This window comes from Dermacentor variabilis, chromosome 3, assembly GCF_050947875.1.
Source record: "Dermacentor variabilis isolate Ectoservices chromosome 3, ASM5094787v1, whole genome shotgun sequence".
Lineage (NCBI taxonomy): Eukaryota > Metazoa > Arthropoda > Arachnida > Ixodida > Ixodidae > Dermacentor > Dermacentor variabilis.
Window position 1 is genome coordinate 50,082,549 of NC_134570.1, and position 20,165 is coordinate 50,102,713.

General features: G+C 47.3%; 14 non-coding genes across 14 annotated transcripts; all 14 read right to left on the minus strand.

The window, feature by feature from the left end:
- Nucleotides 1-1,499: 1,499 nt before the first annotated feature.
- On the minus strand, nt 1,500-1,572 carry TRNAK-CUU (transfer RNA lysine (anticodon CUU)). Its single transcript has one exon. It is a non-coding gene; the product is annotated as a tRNA-Lys (tRNA).
- A 144-nt stretch (nt 1,573-1,716) lies between these two features.
- On the minus strand, nt 1,717-1,789 carry TRNAK-CUU (transfer RNA lysine (anticodon CUU)). The gene has a single exon. It is a non-coding gene; the product is annotated as a tRNA-Lys (tRNA).
- Nucleotides 1,790-1,933: 144 nt separating this feature from the next.
- TRNAK-CUU (transfer RNA lysine (anticodon CUU)) lies at nt 1,934-2,006 on the minus strand. The gene has a single exon. It is a non-coding gene; the product is annotated as a tRNA-Lys (tRNA).
- Nucleotides 2,007-8,213: 6,207 nt separating this feature from the next.
- Nucleotides 8,214-8,286, minus strand: TRNAK-CUU (transfer RNA lysine (anticodon CUU)). The gene has a single exon. It is a non-coding gene; the product is annotated as a tRNA-Lys (tRNA).
- Nucleotides 8,287-8,433: 147 nt separating this feature from the next.
- On the minus strand, nt 8,434-8,506 carry TRNAK-CUU (transfer RNA lysine (anticodon CUU)). Its single transcript has one exon. It is a non-coding gene; the product is annotated as a tRNA-Lys (tRNA).
- Nucleotides 8,507-8,653: 147 nt separating this feature from the next.
- TRNAK-CUU (transfer RNA lysine (anticodon CUU)) lies at nt 8,654-8,726 on the minus strand. Its single transcript has one exon. It is a non-coding gene; the product is annotated as a tRNA-Lys (tRNA).
- Nucleotides 8,727-8,873: 147 nt separating this feature from the next.
- TRNAK-CUU (transfer RNA lysine (anticodon CUU)) lies at nt 8,874-8,946 on the minus strand. The gene has a single exon. It is a non-coding gene; the product is annotated as a tRNA-Lys (tRNA).
- Nucleotides 8,947-14,061: 5,115 nt separating this feature from the next.
- On the minus strand, nt 14,062-14,134 carry TRNAK-CUU (transfer RNA lysine (anticodon CUU)). The gene has a single exon. It is a non-coding gene; the product is annotated as a tRNA-Lys (tRNA).
- A 147-nt stretch (nt 14,135-14,281) lies between these two features.
- On the minus strand, nt 14,282-14,354 carry TRNAK-CUU (transfer RNA lysine (anticodon CUU)). The gene has a single exon. It is a non-coding gene; the product is annotated as a tRNA-Lys (tRNA).
- Nucleotides 14,355-14,501: 147 nt separating this feature from the next.
- On the minus strand, nt 14,502-14,574 carry TRNAK-CUU (transfer RNA lysine (anticodon CUU)). Its single transcript has one exon. It is a non-coding gene; the product is annotated as a tRNA-Lys (tRNA).
- Nucleotides 14,575-14,714: 140 nt separating this feature from the next.
- On the minus strand, nt 14,715-14,787 carry TRNAK-CUU (transfer RNA lysine (anticodon CUU)). Its single transcript has one exon. It is a non-coding gene; the product is annotated as a tRNA-Lys (tRNA).
- Nucleotides 14,788-14,930: 143 nt separating this feature from the next.
- TRNAK-CUU (transfer RNA lysine (anticodon CUU)) lies at nt 14,931-15,003 on the minus strand. The gene has a single exon. It is a non-coding gene; the product is annotated as a tRNA-Lys (tRNA).
- A 147-nt stretch (nt 15,004-15,150) lies between these two features.
- Nucleotides 15,151-15,223, minus strand: TRNAK-CUU (transfer RNA lysine (anticodon CUU)). The gene has a single exon. It is a non-coding gene; the product is annotated as a tRNA-Lys (tRNA).
- Nucleotides 15,224-15,370: 147 nt separating this feature from the next.
- On the minus strand, nt 15,371-15,443 carry TRNAK-CUU (transfer RNA lysine (anticodon CUU)). The gene has a single exon. It is a non-coding gene; the product is annotated as a tRNA-Lys (tRNA).
- Nucleotides 15,444-20,165: the final 4,722 nt, after the last annotated feature.

A 20,165-nucleotide genomic window follows, 5' to 3' on the forward strand; every position in this document is an offset into this window, starting at 1 on the left:
TCTTATAGTCTACATTCATTAGTGATATCGGCCGGTAACCGCTGACAGCTAACAATTTTTCTGGGTCCTCTGATTTAGGTATCAGAACTACGTGCGATGTCCGAAAAGATGGAGGAACCTGTTTTTGCACATAGGCCTCCTTAAACAACCGTAACAGGATCTCACTGACATCACTTTTGAAGGCTTTATAAAAGGCCGCTCCGAGTCCATCGGGTCCCGGAGACTTGCCTACAACTAAATCATCTATGGCTCCTTCCACTTCGGTGATGCTCAGAGGCCACTCCAGACGCTTTTGAATGTCTTCCTCTAATTGCGGCATGTTTGACAAAAAGTCCGTCTTGAATTCTTCTGTGACGTCTTTAACAATCCCGAATAATTTGCTATAGTGATCAAGAAACGCCTCTTCAATTTTTTGAGGTTGGCTCGTGATCTCGTTCTCGTATTGAATCATCCTGATTTCATTTCGCCTCGCGTATGCCTTTTCGTCAGATAAGGCTCGTTTGGTCGGTGTCTCACCTAGCCAAACCCTTTCAGCTCGTGCTCTTATAACCGCTCCTTTGTACTTCTCTTCTTCGATAAGCTCGAGCTGGCTTTTCAGTTCTTTTATTTCTTTTGTTCGGCTCCCAGGTCTCTCGCTTTCCACGGTGTACAAAAAATCAAGCTCACGTTGCATTTCAATTTCTTTTTTCCTTTTATTAAATTTCTCTTTAGTGGCTTCTTCTATAGCACTGATCTTGTACCTTGTTTAAAGTTCTCCCATAATTCTAGCACGTTGCCATCTTCGGCCTCGGTCAAATGATCTAACTTTTCTTTCACGCTTTCACAAAAGTATTCGTTCATTAACAGCCCATCGTTAAACTTCCACAACTTCCAGTTAAATTTCGATTTTCTTTCTTTGGTACCTACACTAAAGGTTACAAGGCTGTGATCGCTGAACTAGACGTGTTTCACACTATAGCTGCCGCACATCGGAACAAGCTCCAGTGCGACATACCCTCTATCTAGCCTTGCGTGACTTTGCCCTTGAAAATGCGTGAATGCAGGCGTGCCGGTAGTACACAGGAAATGGCCGACGTCGTCCAGATTAGATTCTTGCACTAGTGTGTTTAAAAGTAAAGCACTTTTGTCACGCACTGGAAGGTTTTTCACTCGATCGGCCGCGAAACATACACAATTAAAATCTCCTAGCAATACGACTTTCCTGTCACACTGTAAATGCTGATTTACTCTCTCAAAGAAAGGCACACGCTCATTTTCAATGTTGGGGGCGTAGACACATATCACGCGCCAACCTGCGCCCATAAAAGAACCCTGAGATTAAGAGTCTCATGCTCTACCGACTGAGCTAGCCGGGCGACGAAACACAGGCCTTGGGAAGCACTACAGGTGTGTACAAAGTGTGAAATATTCACTAGAAGATAGGAGGAGAAAGGGGAATAAACGAGAGCAAGCGTGGGTGCGCAACGAGTGATCCAGGCAAGGAAAGAAAAAAGAAACAGCGCCCAACGTGGGGCTCGAACCCACGACCCTGAGATTAAGAGTCTCATGCTACACCGACTGAGCTAGCCGGGCGACGAAACACAGGCCTTGGGAAGCACTACAGGTGTGTACAAAGTGTGAAATATTCATTAGAAGATAGGAGGAGAAAGGGGAATAAACGAGAGCAAGCGTGGGTGCGCAACGAGTGATCCAGGCAAGGAAAGAAAAAAGAAACAGCGCCCAACGTGGGGCTCGAACCCACGACCCTGAGATTAAGAGTCTCATGCTACACCGACTGAGCTAGCCGGGCGACGAAACACAGGCCTTGGGAAGCACTACAGGTGTGTACAAAGTGTGAAATATTCATTAGAAGATAGGAGGAGAAAGGGGAATAAACGAGAGCAAGCGTGGGTGCGCAACGAGTGATCCAGGCAAGGAAAGAAAAAAGAAACAGCGCCCAACGTGGGGCTCGAACCCACGACCCTGAGATTAAGAGTCTCATGCTCTACCGACTGAGCTAGCCGGGCTTTTTTTTTCTTTATTGCCTTTTCACAAACGCAAACAAAAAGATCAAATACACGACATGTACATATTCCAAAAACACCAGCCACAGCTCGGCCAGTGTAAGGTGTTTAAAAGGGCTTCACAGAAGCCAATTGGTCTAGTACAGGAAGCCATTCCGGGGGTTCACATAGTGCTCTGAACAAGTCGCGTGTGTATATAATGCTCCCAACAAAATAGTGTCTTGCTGAGTGAGCCTGTATATGACAATGCCTGATGTCCATTCTCGTTTTCCATACGCTGTGCATGCAAAGCAGCATTATCATATCACTCGGCGCTTCCCCTGTTTCTGCACGTGGAGGAAACCGGATTCCAAAAGGGCTTATCGGCAATTCTTTTTTAAGTGTTCTTTGTAGGACGCCCCACAGAAATACGGCGTCATGGCAGTCAATAAAAATATTGATTCTGGCTTATTACAGATTAAGCAGTTTACCGACCAAGGTACAAAAAGACCTTTGCTTTGTAACCATGGCTTTACAGGGAGAGTGTCGGTATGTAATTGAAAAAAGAACGTTTTAGCAGAGGGTCTCACTGGCATTTTTTTAACGCGCTTTAGCACATCGCGCTCAGGACCTAGCCTGTAGGCAGCTCGGTAAACCGGTAATGGTAAAAATACATCGAGAATATCACAATACAAACGCTTTTTCGTGACATCACACAAGTATTCATATGAGAACCTTGCCTTGAGCAGGCGTACAGAAGTAACCACTTCACGCAAATAAGGACTGAGCGGTCCAGCTCCGAAAGAAACAGTTGACACGACAAAGTCAGATAGATAATCATGCAATCGTGCTTGGATCACAGTTCTCAAAAACACATCAGTTTGGTCCCGCACGACGAAACACAGGCCTTGGGAAGCACTACAGGTGTGTACAAAGTGTGAAATATTCATTAGAAGATAGGAGGAGAAAGGGGAATAAATGAGAGCAAGCGTGGGTGCGCAACGAATGATCCAGGCAAGGAAAGAAAAGAAAAACAGCGCCCAACGTGGGGCTCGAACCCACGACCCTGTGGGCACGTCAGCTGGAATCGGATCCGCAATATGGCCAACCCATTTCTTTTTTTTTTTTTTTACGCGCAGATACTTCTGTTCGGTGCGGCAACGAAGGCCAGCATATCGCAAGGATTGACAAGCTTCGAGAACTTCGCACATGGCGCTCGAGACAACGCATGCGCACCGGATTTCTACAAGGAAGCCTGGACTCTCCCTCGGCGGATGCGCGTATAAGAACCCCGTTGCACCCGCTTTCAGTCAGTGGGCACGTCAGCTGGAATCGGATCCGTAATATGGCCAACCCATTTATTTTTTACGTGCAGGTCAGTAACAAATTTTCTATAGTTAAAACTAGTGATCCGTGCTTCATCCAGCTGACGTGCCCTCGTAGCTGTTATGTGTTTCTTTCTGTTGCGAAAGATTTTCATTTGTCCCTGTTAATTCTCTGCGGCGATGTGGAGTCGAATGCCGGTCCTACCACTGCGGAACTCTTGGCTCTGTTACGGGATGGTCAGAATAACATTCAGAAGAGACTTGACGGAATCGAGTCAAAACTAAAAACTGTTGAAGAATCGGCTTCTTTAATTAAACAACTTACCAGCCGGATCACTGGCCTTGAAAAAAACTGTGATATGCTTGGAGCGTAAGCTCATAGACTTGGAGGACCGGAGTCGCCGAAACAACCTGCTTATTTTCGGTGTTACTGATAATGATGAAACAAACGGTCGTTCAGCACGTGTGGTGACAATATTTAATGATATTTAGGTGTTAAAGCCCGTTCAGTTGAAAGAATGCACAGAATTGGACAAAAACAGCACGGTAAAACGCGTCCTGTAATTGTAAAATTTTTCGACCACAGAGAAAAAATAAGTGTGTTAAAGAATTTTTACAAATTGAAGGGTAAAGCTATTTCAATCTCGGAAGACTTCTCGGCAGCCACTAGGTACAAAAGTTAAATGCTATGGCAGAGTACTTCTGACGCTAGAAGGGCGGTCAAGAAGGTGAAACTTGTTTACGGCAAAGTTAAGGTCGACGGCGAATGGTTCAACTGGGAAAGTGAACAGAGAAAGATGGTCCTCTCAGGCAGACCCGAAAATGCAGCGGCAGCAAACCAATGAATCGATAAAAAACACACAAGCGGTTTCCTGTGCTTGAACTTGAACGCTCGCAGCATAGTGGGCAAGTCCTCCGAGCTTGAAAGCATAATCCTTGCGTACAGGCCGCATATTGTAATTATTACAGAATCATGGCTGAAACCTGATGTCAGTGACAAGGAAATAGCGCCTAAGGGCTATAAAATCTTCCGTAAAGATAGAATTTCGAGAAGGGGCGGGATCGCCATCATTTTCCAGGAAGCTTTGCAAATGGAAAGGTTGGCAGACATTCCTGGAGTTGAATGTGTCCTCGCAAAGGTGCATACAGTTAACAAGACTTTCATTATCGGGGGGATTTTACCGCCCTCCTAACACAGACAGCAGTTTCAGCGACCAACTTAATGAATTTCTCTGCTCATGCAGAGCTTCAGCCTGCAATATACTACTGGGCGGTGATTTTAATTTTCCATCAGTGGTATGGGACGGTGAATTTCCCCAACCAGGTGCACAAATCGCTGAACCATTTGTTGATCTTATAATGTATCATGACCTAACGCAATTAGTGAAACAACCTACACGCATACATAATGACTCAGAATCTATCTTGGATCCTTTTTTTAGTTAGCAGAAGTATGCTTCCTCAAGTTACGGGACTTGGCGTCGTCAACGGCATATCAGGTCACAGAATGGTATGTCTTACGATGTGTTTGGGCCATGTCGCTGGGGTTGACCATGAAAAGCGCTCAGTGCTTGTTTTCTCACGAGCAGATGATGTACGCATATTAGATGCTAAGGACTTATCTTTTTCCAAGTTTTTTCCCTCTCCCAGTCTGCTTTATGCTCAGTAGAGGATGTTTGGCAATACTTTAAAAATCTTGCGTTGCGATACGTGAATAACTTTGCACCAACTAAAGTAATCACTGTCCGCAAAACCCGCCCATGGATCACAAAAGAAATTGTACGCTTGGAACGAAAGGCGAAGAAGACAGGAAAACAACTTCGGCAGCACCCCTCTGAAAGTAACATGCGCAAATTTTCAGCGCTGCGTACTCATTTAAGCCAAAGCATTAAAAAAGCAAAAGACTACTACCATAATGTCACTATGAAGCAATTTCGCCTTTCGTCCCCTGCAAAATTCTGGCTGCATTTTTCTTCAAAATCAAAAACCGTGCCCACCCTCTGCATTAATGGTGAAACAGTGTCGGAGAAATTACAAGTTGCAGAATCCCTCAACAACTTTTTCTGTTTCGTATTTACAGTTGATAACGGTGAAAAACCCATATTTTCGACATTGCAAAGCGTTCTACCTATTAAGTATAAACCCCATGCAAGCGATCTTGCACGCGACAGCGACAGGCGACGCTATGGAGATGGCTGTCGCGTTCGCTCGTCGCCTACAAGTTGCACCCCATGCGAGCGATGACTTCGAGCGACGTCTCCCCAGTGTTGCCGGTATGAGGGCAGCAATATGGCGCCGAAACTAGCGTGACGCGTGCTTTATTAACTTAAGTTGATGTATTTTACTGTAAAAAGCAGCATAAAATATTTCTGAAAGTCTTGCAGTAGGTTCTTATCCTTGCACCTATAAATATTCAATCGTTTGCTCGTTCCGTGCGACAATCGGAAGTGCTGGAGTTATGTACATCCAGTTCCGGCTTTGCGCTATTGGCTAGTCGCTCATAGCACTTCCGGGCGACGAGCGACGAATTCTAGATTTGCAAAACCGAGCGATCGCGCGACAAGACCGAGCGATCTGTTCAAGCGACGGCCTGATCCGTCGCGCGAACCCGTCGCTCGTCGCTGTCGCGCACAAAATCGCGCTAATGGGGTTTAGCCTTTAGTGATATTATAATAACGGAAGAAGGTGTTCTAAAGCTTTTACTTAACATTGATAAAAAAAAATCTTCTGGCGTCGATGCGATACCCAACACATTCCTGTTCCGGTATGCCGAGTGGTGCTCTAAATGCTTATGTGTGATCTTTAATAAGTCGTTACAGCTGTCCGAGTTGCCTCATGACTGGAAGTTTGGAAAGATTGTTCCAGTGCCAAAAGGAGGAGACTCATCGCTGCTTTCTTCCTATCGACCCGAAAATGCAGCGGCAGCAAACCAATGAATCGATAAAAACACCACAAGCGGTTTCCTGTGCTTGAACGTGAACGCTCGCAGCATAGTGGGCAAGTCCTCCGAGCTTGAAAGCATACTCTGCACATGTTCCAAACTTTTTGAGTACATTATCTTTAAACATGTAACAGCTTTCCTTGAGTTTCATGGTTTTCTCGACCCCAGGCAGCATGGATTTCGTAAAGGGCCTTCAACCACTACTCAGCTTTTAGAAACCATTCATGATTTCGCAGCTATTCTGGATGAGCAAGGGCAAATTGATATTATTCTTTTAGATTTCGAGAAAGCATTTGACCGGGTATCACACACCAAATTCATGATAAAAATGAAACCTATACTTAAATATGAGCCCCTTCTTTCTTGGATTCAAGCATACTTTACTTCGAGACGGCAAACTGTAAACATAGACGGAACACATTCACGTTCAAGGCCTGTACTATCCAGAATACCACAGGGATCAGTGCTTGGGCCCTTATTTTTCTTAATTTTCATCAATGATATTGCACAGGAACTGCCAGTTAAAATAAAATTGTTTGCTGACGATTGCGTTTTATATAAAGAAATCCGTAGTCCCGCTGACTACAGTGCAATCATGGTGCAGCACATGGCAAATGAAAATCAATGCGAAAAAAAAAAAAACTGTAGCGATGACCGTGACGCGGACACGACACCCTTTAAACAATCAGTATTCTATCGATGGGCAAATTTTAGACCGCGTGACAAGCTATAAATACTTGGGCGTAGTTATCAGCACGGACTTAAAGTGGAATGAGCACGTGCCATACATAGAAAAGAAAGCCATGCAGAAGCTTGGTTACTTGAGGCGTTGCTTAAGAAATTCACCCCATGACATTAAGCTACTAGCTTACAAAACTTTCGTCCGCCCGATTCTTGAGTATGGGTCCGTCGTCTGGGATCCACATAGCGATATTAACATAAAAAAGGTGGGAAAAATTCAGAGAAAAGGGATAAGATTTGCATTCGATTCCTTCAGCCGGTATGCATCACCAAGTGCTGTGCTCGAAACAGCAGAACTAGTTACCCTGCAAAAACGGCGATATAAAGAGCGATTAAAGTACATGTATCTGCTCTATCATGGAAGACTAGGCATCGACAAGGACACGTATACCGAGCCTCTCGCTCGTCGATCAACTCGGTCAAGCCGCGCTAAGCAGCTTAAAGATTGCTGCTGCAAAACAGAAGCCTTTAGAAATTCATATTTTCCCCGAACCATTAGGGAACGGAATGTACTTCCTGCTGCGGTGGTTGCCTGCGACACCATTGAATCATTCTTAAAGCTGCTTAAAGAAATTGTATAAATGATCGGGGTACATCCCTGCCCCCCTTCCCTTTATTTTCTTTTCTTTTCGGCCTGTCCTTCCACATAATTGAACGCAAGTGCTTTCTGATGCTTCTGCCACTGCTACACATTTTTACACACTACTACATTATGTTTGTCTGATAGGATGTATGTTCTCAAATCGTTTGCCACGCGTGGTATACATATATTCTTGTAGTTTTGTTTTTCTGTCTCTTAAGTGTTCGTCAGTTTGGTGCTAAGAGCAGTTTACATTTCCTCCTTCTGGAATAATTTCACATTGTTAGCGCTAAATGCTGCGTTTTCGCAAATGACACGCTGCTTATATTTTCAAATTCAGTGCTATTTCATTTTGCTTACACTTCACAACTTTTACTCAATGTATTGTTCGTCATGTATTCAACCACTCCTGCTTAGGGCCTCTAACAAGAGGCTGGCAGTAATCTTGAAATAAATAAATAAATTAAGAGTCTCATGCTCTACCGACTGAGCTAGCCGGGCGGACAAACACAGGCCTTGGGAAGTAATACAGGTGTGTACAGGGTGTGAAATATTCGTTAGAAGATAGGACGAGAAAGGGGAATCAATGATAGTAAGCATGCGTGCGCAACGAGTGATCCACGGCAAGGAAAGAAAAAAAACAGCGCCCAACGTGGGGCTCGAACCCACGACCCTGAGATTAAGAGTCTCATGCTCTACCGACTGAGCTAGCCGGGCGAACAAACATAGCCCTTGGGAAGCCCTACTGGTGTGCACAAGGCGAGAAATATTCGCTAGAAGACAGGAGGAGAAAGGGGAATCAATGAGAGTAAACATGGGTGCACAACCAGTGATCCATGGCAAGGAAAGAAAAAAAAGAAGGAGCGCCCAACGTGGGGCTCAAACGCACGACCCTGAGATTAAGAGTCTCATGCTCTACCGACTGAGCTAGCCGGGCGAACAAACATAGCCCTTGGGAAGCCCTACTGGTGTGCACAAGGCGAGAAATATTCGTTAGAAGACAGGAGGAGAAAGGGGAATCAATGAGAGTAAACGTGGGTGCACAACAAGAGATCCATGGCAAGGAAAGAAAAAAAAGAAGGAGCGCCCAACGTGGGGCTCGAACCCACGACCCTGAGATTAAGAGTCTCATGCTCTACCGACTGAGCTAGCCGGGCGAACAAACATAGCATTTGGGAAGCCCTACTGGTGTGCACAAGGCGAGAAATATTCGCTAGAAGACAGGAGGAGAAAGGGGAATCAATGAGAGTAAACATGGGTGCACAACCAGTGATCCATGGCAAGGAAAGAAAAAAAAGAAGGAGCGCCCAACGTGGGGCTCGAACCCACGACCCTGAGATTAAGAGTCTCATGCTCTACCGACTGAGCTAGCCGGGCTTTTTTTTTTTCTTTATTGCCTGCTTAGACATTAACACACACAAAAAAAAACAAATCCATATACACAGTGCACCCACATCACATCAGGTGGGATGGTCGCTAAAATTTCTTGAGGCACACCAGCTCATCAAGGATGCTAACCCAGTCTGGGGTTTCGCTTTGTGCACGATACACTTCTCGTAATAGTGACATACTTTCAATGAAGTTCTCTCGCGCAGAGCACACATTCACATCAGCATGACGTACAGCCATTCTTGTTTTCCACAAACTGTGGAGACCCAGCAACATGAACATGTCGAACGGTGGCCCGTCATCGCTTTCAACTGGAAGGAACCGAATTCCATAGGGGTTTATGGGGAGTTCTTTTTTAAGAGTGCGCTGCAAGATGTCCCAGTGAAAGACAGCGTCCCAACACTCAATGAAGGCGTGTTCAATTGTTTCAGGCTTTTTACACAGCCGGCAATCGGTAGACCAGGGTACGAATATTCCTTTCTGTTCTAGCCATACTTTAACGGGGAGGGTGTTCGTGTGTAGGTGGAAAAAGAAAGTTTTCGCAGCAGGTCTTACAGGCATCCTTTTGACTCGTTTCAGCACATCTTTTCCTGGGCCTCCACAGTAAACACTCCTATACAGTGGGATAGGTAACATACTGTCAACTAAATCTGCGTACAGTTTCTTTCTTCTCACTGAGCACAAGTACTCCAGCGAAAAACGTGCGCAGAGTATTCTAAAAGATGCAACGACTTCACGATAGTACCCAGTCGCTCTAGTGATAGCACTAGATGTGGACACAACAAATTCAGGCAGTTCTGTTGCCATTTTCGCCTGAATGACCGTACGGAGGAAAACATTTCTTTCATCTCGCAGGAAGATGAACCGCGATACGATCTGTCTAATGAACAAGTGTGAGAGCCCAAGGCCCCCATTTCGAACTGTGCGAAAAAGATTTGTTCGACTGGATCGCTCCCAAGTGGAGTTCCAGATGAAGGTAGCAAACACTCGATGCATTTTTTGAACGTTTACACGGGACATGAACATTACTTGCAGTATGTACCAAACTTTGGCAATTAAAAATATATTGCAAGCTGAAGCACGTGCAAACACTGACAATCCCCGGCCCTGCCATCCTTTTATCTTTTCTTTCATTGATTCTATTTGGCCGGTCCACAACTGTGTCGAGTCCCGATAGTGCTCAAGGGGCACTCCTAGATACAGTGGAGGCACTGTAGTCCACTGCATACCGGCGAATTTTGTGGGTGTCGCGTCCCAGCTTCCATGCCATATCCCAACACTTTTTTCGAAGTTTATCTGGGCACCAGTGTACCTACAAAAGGATCTTGCAAGGCGGACAGCCTCGACCACGCTTTCCCTGTCTTCACAAAAGACGGCGACGTCATCTGCATAAGCTAGCATTTTAACTTCTGCGGCGTGCAGCCTAAAACCACGAATGTTTTCATTCCGTATGACTGCCATACAAAAGGGTTCGAGGTACAGGGCAAAAAGCAAGGGAGACAAGGGACAGCCTTGCCGTACAGACGAGCGGAGTGGCACCCGCGAACTAAGACACTTATTAACTATAAGCTGCATGTAACAGTCTTCATAAGCCATTTTAACGCCATCTACAATGACGCTCCCAACATTACAGTACTGCAGTATAGCGAAAAGCACCTCATGTGACACCCGGTCGAACGCCTTCGCAAGGTCTAGCTGCAACATGGCCACCCGACCCCCAATGGCATCGCAACATTCAAGCACATTCCTTGCAATGTGGGTGTTCGTGAAAATGGTGCGGCCTTTAATGCCACACGTCTGGTGTGGCCCTACAAGCTGCTGAATCACGCTTTGAAATCGTCGAGCCAGTACTTTCATAAATATTTTGTAATCTGTGTTGGTCAGACTTATCGGTCTGTATGAACTTACTGAAAGGAGCTTTTCCCGTTCATCGGTTTTCGGAATTAATACTATGTGCGAAGTCTGGAATGAGGGTGGTACTTTTTTAAATTCATACGCCTCTGAGAGTAGTCGGTGCAATATACACGCAAACTCCTGACTGAATGCCTTGTAAAAAGCGGCGCCTAGGCCGTCCGGCCCTGGCGATTTGCCTGATGGCAGTTCTTCTATCGCCCTTTCAATCTCGGACACAGCTATTGGTCTCTCAAGACTTTCTCTAACGTCGTCATCCAACCTTGGCATCTCGCTCATGAATTCACTCTCGAAGGCCAGTCCAGAAGGAGTCACATTGCCGAACAATTCGCGATAGTGTTCCACAAAAGCTTTCTCAATCGACGAAGCGTCTGACGTCACCTCGTTTTGAAGACGTATCTGTTGGATCTCATTTCTTGACGCGTGACGCTTTTCATCGCTCATTGCCCGTTTGTTTGGTATCTCACCCATCCATAGGCGTTCGCTTCTAGCGCGTATAACTGCTGCTTTGTATCGCTCGGCGTCGATAACTTCAAGCTCGTGTCTTACTTTCTTTACGTTTTCAGCTAATAGATCGTGACCCGCATTTTGTGCGCTTGACAGATATTCTAGCTGTCTTTGCAGCTCTCTTTGTTTCTGTAATTTATCGTGCTGAAGGCTGCTTCCTCTTTCTATTGCAATGAACTTAACTTGAATCTTAAATTCCTCCCATGTGGCAGTAAAATATTCACCCTCATTTGTCATCAACTCTGTTATCTTTTCCTTAACTCTGCGCACAAATGGTTCATCATCAAGCAGCTTTTCGTTAAATTTCCACATGTTCCAGTTGAATCGTGTTCTTTTAACTTTTTCCCCAATCGAGAAGCTTACCAGGCTATGGTCCGTGAACGATTGCGGTGCGACGTTATAACTATTACATAGGGTGATCAAGTCGTCAGAAACATACACTCTGTCCAGCCTTGCTCGGCTATTTCGCTGAATGTGCGTGTACTGCGGAATCATACCATCAGTGAGGACTAGGCCCACATCTTCTAAGTTGTGGTCTTCAATTAGTCTGCTCAAAAGGAGAGCACTTTTATCGCGAACCCTTTCCCTTTTTAGTCGGTCTTCCGGAGAACACACACAGTTAAAATCACCAAGTAATATGACAAAGCGATCACATTTTAGATATTGCTCGATACATTCAAAAAACAAAAATCGATCATTCACATTGTTTGGCGCATAAACGCATACGAGCCGCCACAAATCGTGGGAAAAAGAAAAATCTACAATAAGCAAGCGGCCAGTTTCAGAAACAGTTACACTTTCTTCAATAATACCAGCACTCTTCCGTATTAACAACGCACATCCGCCTGATGTGCCATTCGCATGGCACACGCACACATTGTAATGCGCCGTGAAAGGCGTCACCATGCGATCGGTCTGCTCTTGGGTTTCGACCTTAGTTTCTTGTAAGGCAACTACATCGAGTTCCTTCTCCATACACAAGCGGCTAAGTTGATACTGCCTCCTTCGCGCTCCAAGGCCATGGACATTTAACGTGGCAACTCTCAGTGCTCTCTCTAGTTTCACCGCCATTTATCTGCAAAAGCAAGCCGATCGCACGGTGTCGCTGAAGAACAAGCGATCCAGACACACTGTAGAAAAATTTGCATGCATAACTTTTGCACTGAAAACCGCTCGATCCACACGCGTACCTTTAGAGCGTACGCGAAGCCCGATTCCAAAAAGGACGCCATCTCTTCACGACGTTAGTCCGGGCGCCCCAGTAGGCGCCGAGTCCTACTTAGGCGGTTTTGCCGCCGGCCGTCTGTCCGGCGGGATGTTTGGCTTCGGGCGCACGGGCACACGACGACCCGCCTGCGCTTTTGGCGGCGGCTCGTCTTTGGCCCCGTTGTCAAGGTTGCCGTCCAGGCTGCCGTCCAGGTTGCCGGTCGAGTCCCTCGCTCTTTTCATAGCCACATTGCTTGCACTCGATTCTTCGACGTCCATCAAGGGAGTTGCCGGTCCGTGCTCCGTGGCGGCCTCCTCGGCAGTGGCGGATTTTGCGGCCGATTCTTCTTTGGCTCCTTCGTCGCATGCCCTTTGCACTGCATCTTTCGGGCTCGTAGGCAGCACATTTACCACCTTCGTGGCTTTAGCAGCCGGCACATAAGGTGTTGCAACTATGTCCGCCGGTGGTACTAGCACGCGGGAAGCCTCATCAACGTCAGCCTCATCCATTAACAGGTCAGCCACGTCCTCTCGAAGCGCAGGTCCTGCGACGGATGCGTAAGTCTTAACACATTCCGTATCCTGGTGGCCGTAGCGACGGCATACTGCACATTTCGGGACGCGGCAGTCACGTCGGACATGTCCGGTGTTTCGGCACTTCAGGCAAAGGGGTGCTCTGCCCGGTACCACAACTAGGGTCTGCTCACCAGCTACACGAAGTTGATGGGGCAGGTCTTCTACGGTCATACCCGTCTTCAGAACCAGGGACACCGCCCGTGTCGACGATGCTTTATCTTGAACTCCTTGAACACGCCACTTTTCATGGAAAACGTCCGTGACCTTTCCGAACGGTAACAGGGCTGTCCGTATATCCTCGTCCGACACGTTATGAAGCATCCAATGCAACTTCAGCCGCACGGCCTCATTGGCAGGATCAACGACAATGCACCGATGTTCATTCACCTTGAGGTTCTTGGCGCTTGAAAGCTTTTTCACGCCTTCGTCGCTCTTGAAAGTAACCGCCCAAACGTGGCTCATCTGATACGCCCCTAGGGCGATGACATCAGCAAGTAGGCCTAAGCTAGCCAACGCATCTCGGAAATGTTCCACACGATACGGCCTGGCACACACATCCGCATGCAGAAAAACTGTATTTAAAGCTATCCGACCTGTCGGCAATTGAGGCAGCAAAACTTGGTATTCCGGGTCTTCTGAGGCAAAACTCCTGGTACCGCGGCCCTGCTGGGCCGCTGAAGCCGCTCCTACGGAGCTCATGATCGGCACGTCCGCTCGCTAGCGCAGCAGAAAGCCGAATGACTGAGCTAGCCGGGCGAACAAACATAGCCCTTGGGAAGCCCTACTGGTGTGCACAAGGCGAGAAATATTCGCTAGAAGACAGGAGGAGAAAGGGGAATCAATGAGAGTAAACATGGGTGCACAACCAGTGATCCATGGCAAGGAAAGAAAAAAAAGAAGGAGCGCCCAACGTGGGGCTCGAACCCACGACCCTGAGATTAAGAGTCTCATGCTCTACCGACTGAGCTAGCCGGGCGAACAAACATAGCCCTTGGGAAGCCCTACTGGTGTGCACAAGGCGAGAAATATTCGTTAGAAGACAGGAGGAGAAAGGGGAATCAATGAGAGTAAACGTGGGTGCACAACAAGAGATCCATGGCAAGGAAAGAAAAAAAAGAAGGAGCGCCCAACGTGGGGCTCGAACCCACGACCCTGAGATTAAGAGTCTCATGCTCTACCGACTGAGCTAGCCGGGCGAACAAACAAAGCCCTTGGGAAGCCCTACTGGTGTGCACGAGGCGAGAAATATTCGCTAGAAGACAGGAGGAGAAAGGGGAATCAATGAGAGTAAACATGGGTGCACAACCAGTGATCCATGGCAAGGAAAGAAAAAAAAGAAGGAGCGCCCAACGTGGGGCTCGAACCCACGACCCTGAGATTAAGAGTCTCATGCTCTACCGACTGAGCTAGCCGGGCGAACAAACATAGCCCTTGGGAAGCCCTACTGGTGTGCACAAGGCGAGAAATATTCGTTAGAAGACAGGAGGAGAATCAATGAGAGTAAACGTGGGTGCACAACAAGTGATCCATGGCAAGGAAAGAAAAAAAAGAAGGAGCGCCCAACGTGGGGCTCGAACCCACGACCCTGAAATTAAGAGTCTCATGCTCTACCGACTGAGCTAGCCGGGCGAACAAACATAGCCCTTGGGAAGCCCAACTGGTGTGCACAAGGCGAGAAATATTCGTTAGAAGACAGGAGGAGAAAGGGGAATCAATGAGAGTAAACGTAGGTGCACAACAAGTGATCCATGGCAAGGAAAGAAAAAAAAGAGCGCCCAACGTGGGGCTCGAACCCACGACCCTGAGATTAAGAGTCTTATGCTCTACCGACTGAGCCAGCCGGGCGAACAAACATAGCCCTTGGGAAGCCCTACTGGTGTGCACAAGGCGAGAAATATTCGTTAGAAGACAGGAGGAGAAAGGGGAATCAATGAGAGTAAACATGGGTGCACAACGAGTGATCCATGGCAAGGAAAGAAAAAAAAGAAGGAGCGCCCAACGTGGGGCTCGAACCCACGACCCTGAGATTAAGAGTCTCATGCTCTACCGACTGAGCTAGCCGGGCGAACAAACATAGCCCTTGGGAAGCCCTACTGGTGTGCACAAGGCGAGAAATATTCGTTAGAAGATAGGAGGAGAAAGGGGAATCAATGAGAGTAAACGTGGGTGCACAACAAGTGATCCATGGCAAGGAAAGAAAAAAAGGAAAGAGCGCCCAACGTGGGGCTCGAACCCACGACCCTGAGATTAAGAGTCTCATGCTCTACCGACTGAGCTAGCCGGGCTTTTTTTTTTTATTGCCGGTCTTCGACATTGTACAGAGCACATAATACAGAACAAAATTACAATGCACAAGTAACAAATACAAAACATTTTGAAAGAACATACATGCCATCAGTCCTATAAGGACTGGCGTTGTCTAACTAAAATTCTTTCAGGGCTGTCAGAGGTTCTATGCTCGACAGCCATTCGGGTACACATTCTTGTATTTTCTTTATTTAATGAAACGAGACATGCTTTCGCGGAAATACGTACGCGCAGGCCTAGCGTCCGGGTCGCAGTAGTACCCAGACATCCTTGCACGCCATAAACTATGGAGGCCCTTGAGCATTATTAGGTCGAAGGGAACCCCGTCGTCATTCGTTACCGCTAAGTACCTGATGCCATGCGGATTTAACGGTAACTCCTTCTTCATTGTTCTTTGTAGGACATCCCAGAAGAACACTCCGGCCCAGCAATGCAAAAAGACATGGTCTATTGTTTCTGGTTTCTTGCAAATCAAGCAGTGCGAGCCCCAGGGTACAAGAAAGCCACGTTCTTCCATGAATGTCTTCCCTGAGAGTGTTCCTGTGTGTAAATTAAAAAAGAATGTCTTTACCCCAGTAGGCACCTCCATATTTTTCACTCGCTTAAGGACATCCAGTCCTGATCTTCCACTGTATAGCGCTCTGTACAATGGCACTGGAAATACAATATTGCAAATATCTTTATACAATGTTTTCCTTTTAACGTTACATAAATACTCAAAAGAAAAACGCACAGAAAGAAAGCGCACACTATCTGCAACTTCTTTAAGATAGCCACGAAGCGTTCCGGGCATACTATCTGTACTAACAATAAGTGCCGGCAAAGCACCTCTCAACCTGAGTTGGCATACAGTGCGCAGAAACGGATCACGCACATCCCGAAAAAACAAAAACCTGTTCACAAGCTGGCGTACAAAAAGATGCGCCAAGCCCAGCCCCCCTTTCTTCACGTGCCGGAACAGATTGGTTCGGCTACGCCTTTCCCAGCTAGAGCCCCAGATAAAAACCGCGAACACTCTGTGCAACCTTTGCACGTTTACCCTTGAACAGTACAACGTTTGCATGACGTACCAAAACTTCGTAATAAAAAACATGTTACACACAGTTGCTTTTGCGAAAATCGACAGGTTGATGCCTTTCCACCTGTCTGCTTTTTCTCTTGTTTCTTTTGCTTGGTTCGTCCTGTATTCGTCGCTATTTTTGTAACTGCCCATGGGGACACCTAAGTACTTGGTCGGGGTCTTTATCCAGCTCACATTTGCAAAATGGTCCGGGGCCGAAGACCACTCTCCGTGCCACAACCGAGGGACTTTCCCCAGTTCACTCTACTGCCCGTCACATCACAAAAATTTTTCACTACCCTTATTGTTTCCGTCACACTTTCTTTGCTTGTACAACACACCGCGATGTCATCTGCATATGCCAAGAGCTTGATTTGTGTGGCTGCCAAGCTATACCCGCGTATTTGCTCATTCTCAGTTATTGCCAAACACATAGTTTATATGTAAATGTCAAACAAAAGAGGACTGAGAGGGCAGCCCTGACGCACAGAACGCATGACGTTAATGGGGGCCCCCAATGATTTATTCACAATTAAGCGTGTTGTGCAGTTCTGGTACGCCAACGCCACTCCCTCAGTGATGATGGAACCAACATTAACGTAATCCAAAATGGCAAACAAAATATCATGAGAGACACAATCAAACGCTTTCTCGAGGTCCAGCTGGAGCACCTCGACTCCACCCGAGGTGGCGTCACAGCACTCCAGCACGCACCGCATCGTGTGAATATTCGAAAAAAATGGACCTTCTTTTGATACCACACGTTTGGTGATCTGCCACTATGTCATTTATGACGCTTTGAAGTCTGGCAGCCAAAACTTTCATAAAAACCTTATAATCAACATTGGTTAAAGATATTGGCCTGTAAGATGTTACTAGCCTAAGTTTCTCCACTTGGTCACTCTTAGGGATGAGTATGGTATGAGCTTTTCCAAAAGAAGGCGGCAAAGTTTTGTTATCATACGCATCATTAAACAGCTCTGTTAGTAACGGCGACAGTTCTTTCTTAAAAGCTTTATATAAACACGCGCCCAGACCGTCCGGTCCAGGTGATTTGCCTTGGTTCAAACCATCAATCGCTTTTTCAACTTCACGTTCTGTTATTTTCCATTCCAATCGTTGTTTTGTATCGTCACTCACTCGCGGCATCCGAGATAGAAAGGCCCTTCTGAACGCGTCTACATTCACTTTTTGAAACGCAAAGAGTGACTGATAATACTCTAGAAACGCTCGGCCTATGCTCTTACTATCGTCGGCAACTGTGCCGTGCCATAAAATTCGGTCGACATGATTCCGTCGAGCTTGCGCTTTTTCGAGTCCCAGCGCCCGTTTAGTGGGCGTCTCTCCAGCTACTAATGCATTTGCTCTTGCTCGCACAATCGCACCTTGATACCGTTCCTCGTCAAGCTGCTCGATTTTTTCTTTAATGGCTCCTACATCTTGCTTATACGTCCCAGGCTCTTCGCACTCCAGCGCTATCAGCTGCTTAAGTGTCTTTCGTAAGCCCCTTTCTTTCATTTCCTTCTCAAATCGTAAGCAGCTCGATCTTTCTAAAGCTTTCATTTTTACGTTTTGTTTGAAGTATTCCCATTTCTCTGCTATTGTTTCACTGTTTTCTTCACTTACTTTCCTGGCGGCCTCACGTACTGCCTCTACAAATGGCTCGTCTTTTAGTAGTAAGGCATTCATTTTCCATAGTTCCCAATTAAAATCTTGTTTCTTCCTCTCCGTGCCTATATGACATTTCACAATGCAGTGATCTGAAAACGATACTGGTGCCACCGAATAACCATGGCACTTTGGAATTATGTCTTGCGATACGTATATGCGGTCTAACCGCGCATGACTACTACCTTGGAATCGTGTGTACATGACTTCCCGCTCCCCCTCCAGGCACTCACAGACATCGTCCAGTTCATTATCACTAATTAGCTTAGTCAACACACAACTGCTTTTATCGCGAATACCAGCATTATTGACTCTATCCCGAGCCCTCAAAACACAATTGAAATCCCCCAACAAAACCATGCACTTATCAGTGCTAATATACTGAAAAAGGTTCGCAAAAAATGAAGCGCGTTCTTCCACAGCATTCGGTGCGTATATGCACATGACTCTGAATTCCAATTCACGAAAAACAAAATCACAAAAAACGATCCTTCCGGTTTGACATGAAAATACATTTTTAACAACAAGGCCAGGCAACTTCTTAACAAACAGGACACAACCGGCGGACATCCCTACCGCATGGCTCAGGACCGCATAATATCTAGTCATGAAACGCCGCACCATGCTCCCGGTCTCCTCCTCTCCGTCAACCTTTGTCTCCTGGACAGCTAGAACGTCTAGGTCTTGGTCAGCGGCCAACCGTAGGACTTGGCTTTGCCTACGCTTGGCCGCCAACCCTCTCACGTTTAGTGTGGCAATAGTGAGCGGCGGATTAGGAGCCATTATGAACTAAAGTATGAGATAGACCAGGAGCATGGTGCTTACCTTTCACGACCAGCCCTCGGCTAGCCGCCTCCAGGACCACCCGTCTTCCCGGCATTATTCTTTTGCTGTGCTTTGTCACCAGGCTTTCTCTCGGGCGGAACATTTGGCTTCGGCTTGAAGACCGACCGCCTCCCAAGAGGCGTCTTCGCTGGTGGCCCGTCACTTGTGCTGGATGCCGCGCTGTCCTTGTCTCCGCCCTCGTCACGGGGGCGCTTGGAGGTGGCACCGAGACTAGCCGCCCGGTCCCCGTCGTTTGCATCCTCGCCCTGTTGCATCGCTGACTCAGTCTCCTCGCGTTCGCCTTCATTAGCACCTGCCTTCACAGGGTCTTCGTCCCTCTCCACACGTGCAGGCCCAGTCAACTGCTCAACACCCTCGACTACCTTGGCTTGAGCGACCTCCGGTACCGTCGTGGCATTTGTCGTCAATGAAGGCACTTGCACACCGGCTCCCTTAGCAGCTTCTTCTGTCTCGACTGCATCCATGACGTGCTCTGCAGCAACATCACTCGCTGCTGGTCCTGTCACGGCCGCGTAAGATTTAACGCAGTCAGCGTCGACGTGGCCGAACCGTCTGCATCTCGAACAGCGGGGGACTTTGCAATCACGGCGTACGTGTCCTGTCCCTTGGCAGCGCAGGCACTGCATGGGCCGCCCAGGTACGACCACCAATGCCAGCTCTCCGCCGACGCGGATCTGGTGAGGCAGGTCTTCCACTTTAATGCCGCTTCTCAGCTTCAGTAGCACGGTCCGGGTGGTCGAGGTATTGTCTCCCATGCCTTGGACGCGCCAACGCTCCCTGCTCACCTCTTCTACCTTGCCGAAGGTTGTGAATGCCGCCCGGACGTCCTCGTCGGAAACGCCGTACAGCAGCCAGTGAAGCCGGAGTTTCACCTGCTGGTCCTGCGGGTCGACGATGACACATCGACGCCCTTTCACCTGAAGCTCTTTCAGGGCCAGCAGGCGTTTTGTTGCAGCTGCGTCACTGAGGGTCACGGCCCAGACGTGATTGACCTGGTAGGCCCCGAGGCACACAACTTCCGGCAGCAGGCTTGTGGGCGTAAGCGCATCCCTAAATTCCTCGACCTTGTACGGCCTCGCTTTTACATCACCGTGTAAAAAGACGGTGTTGAGAACAATTCGTCCTT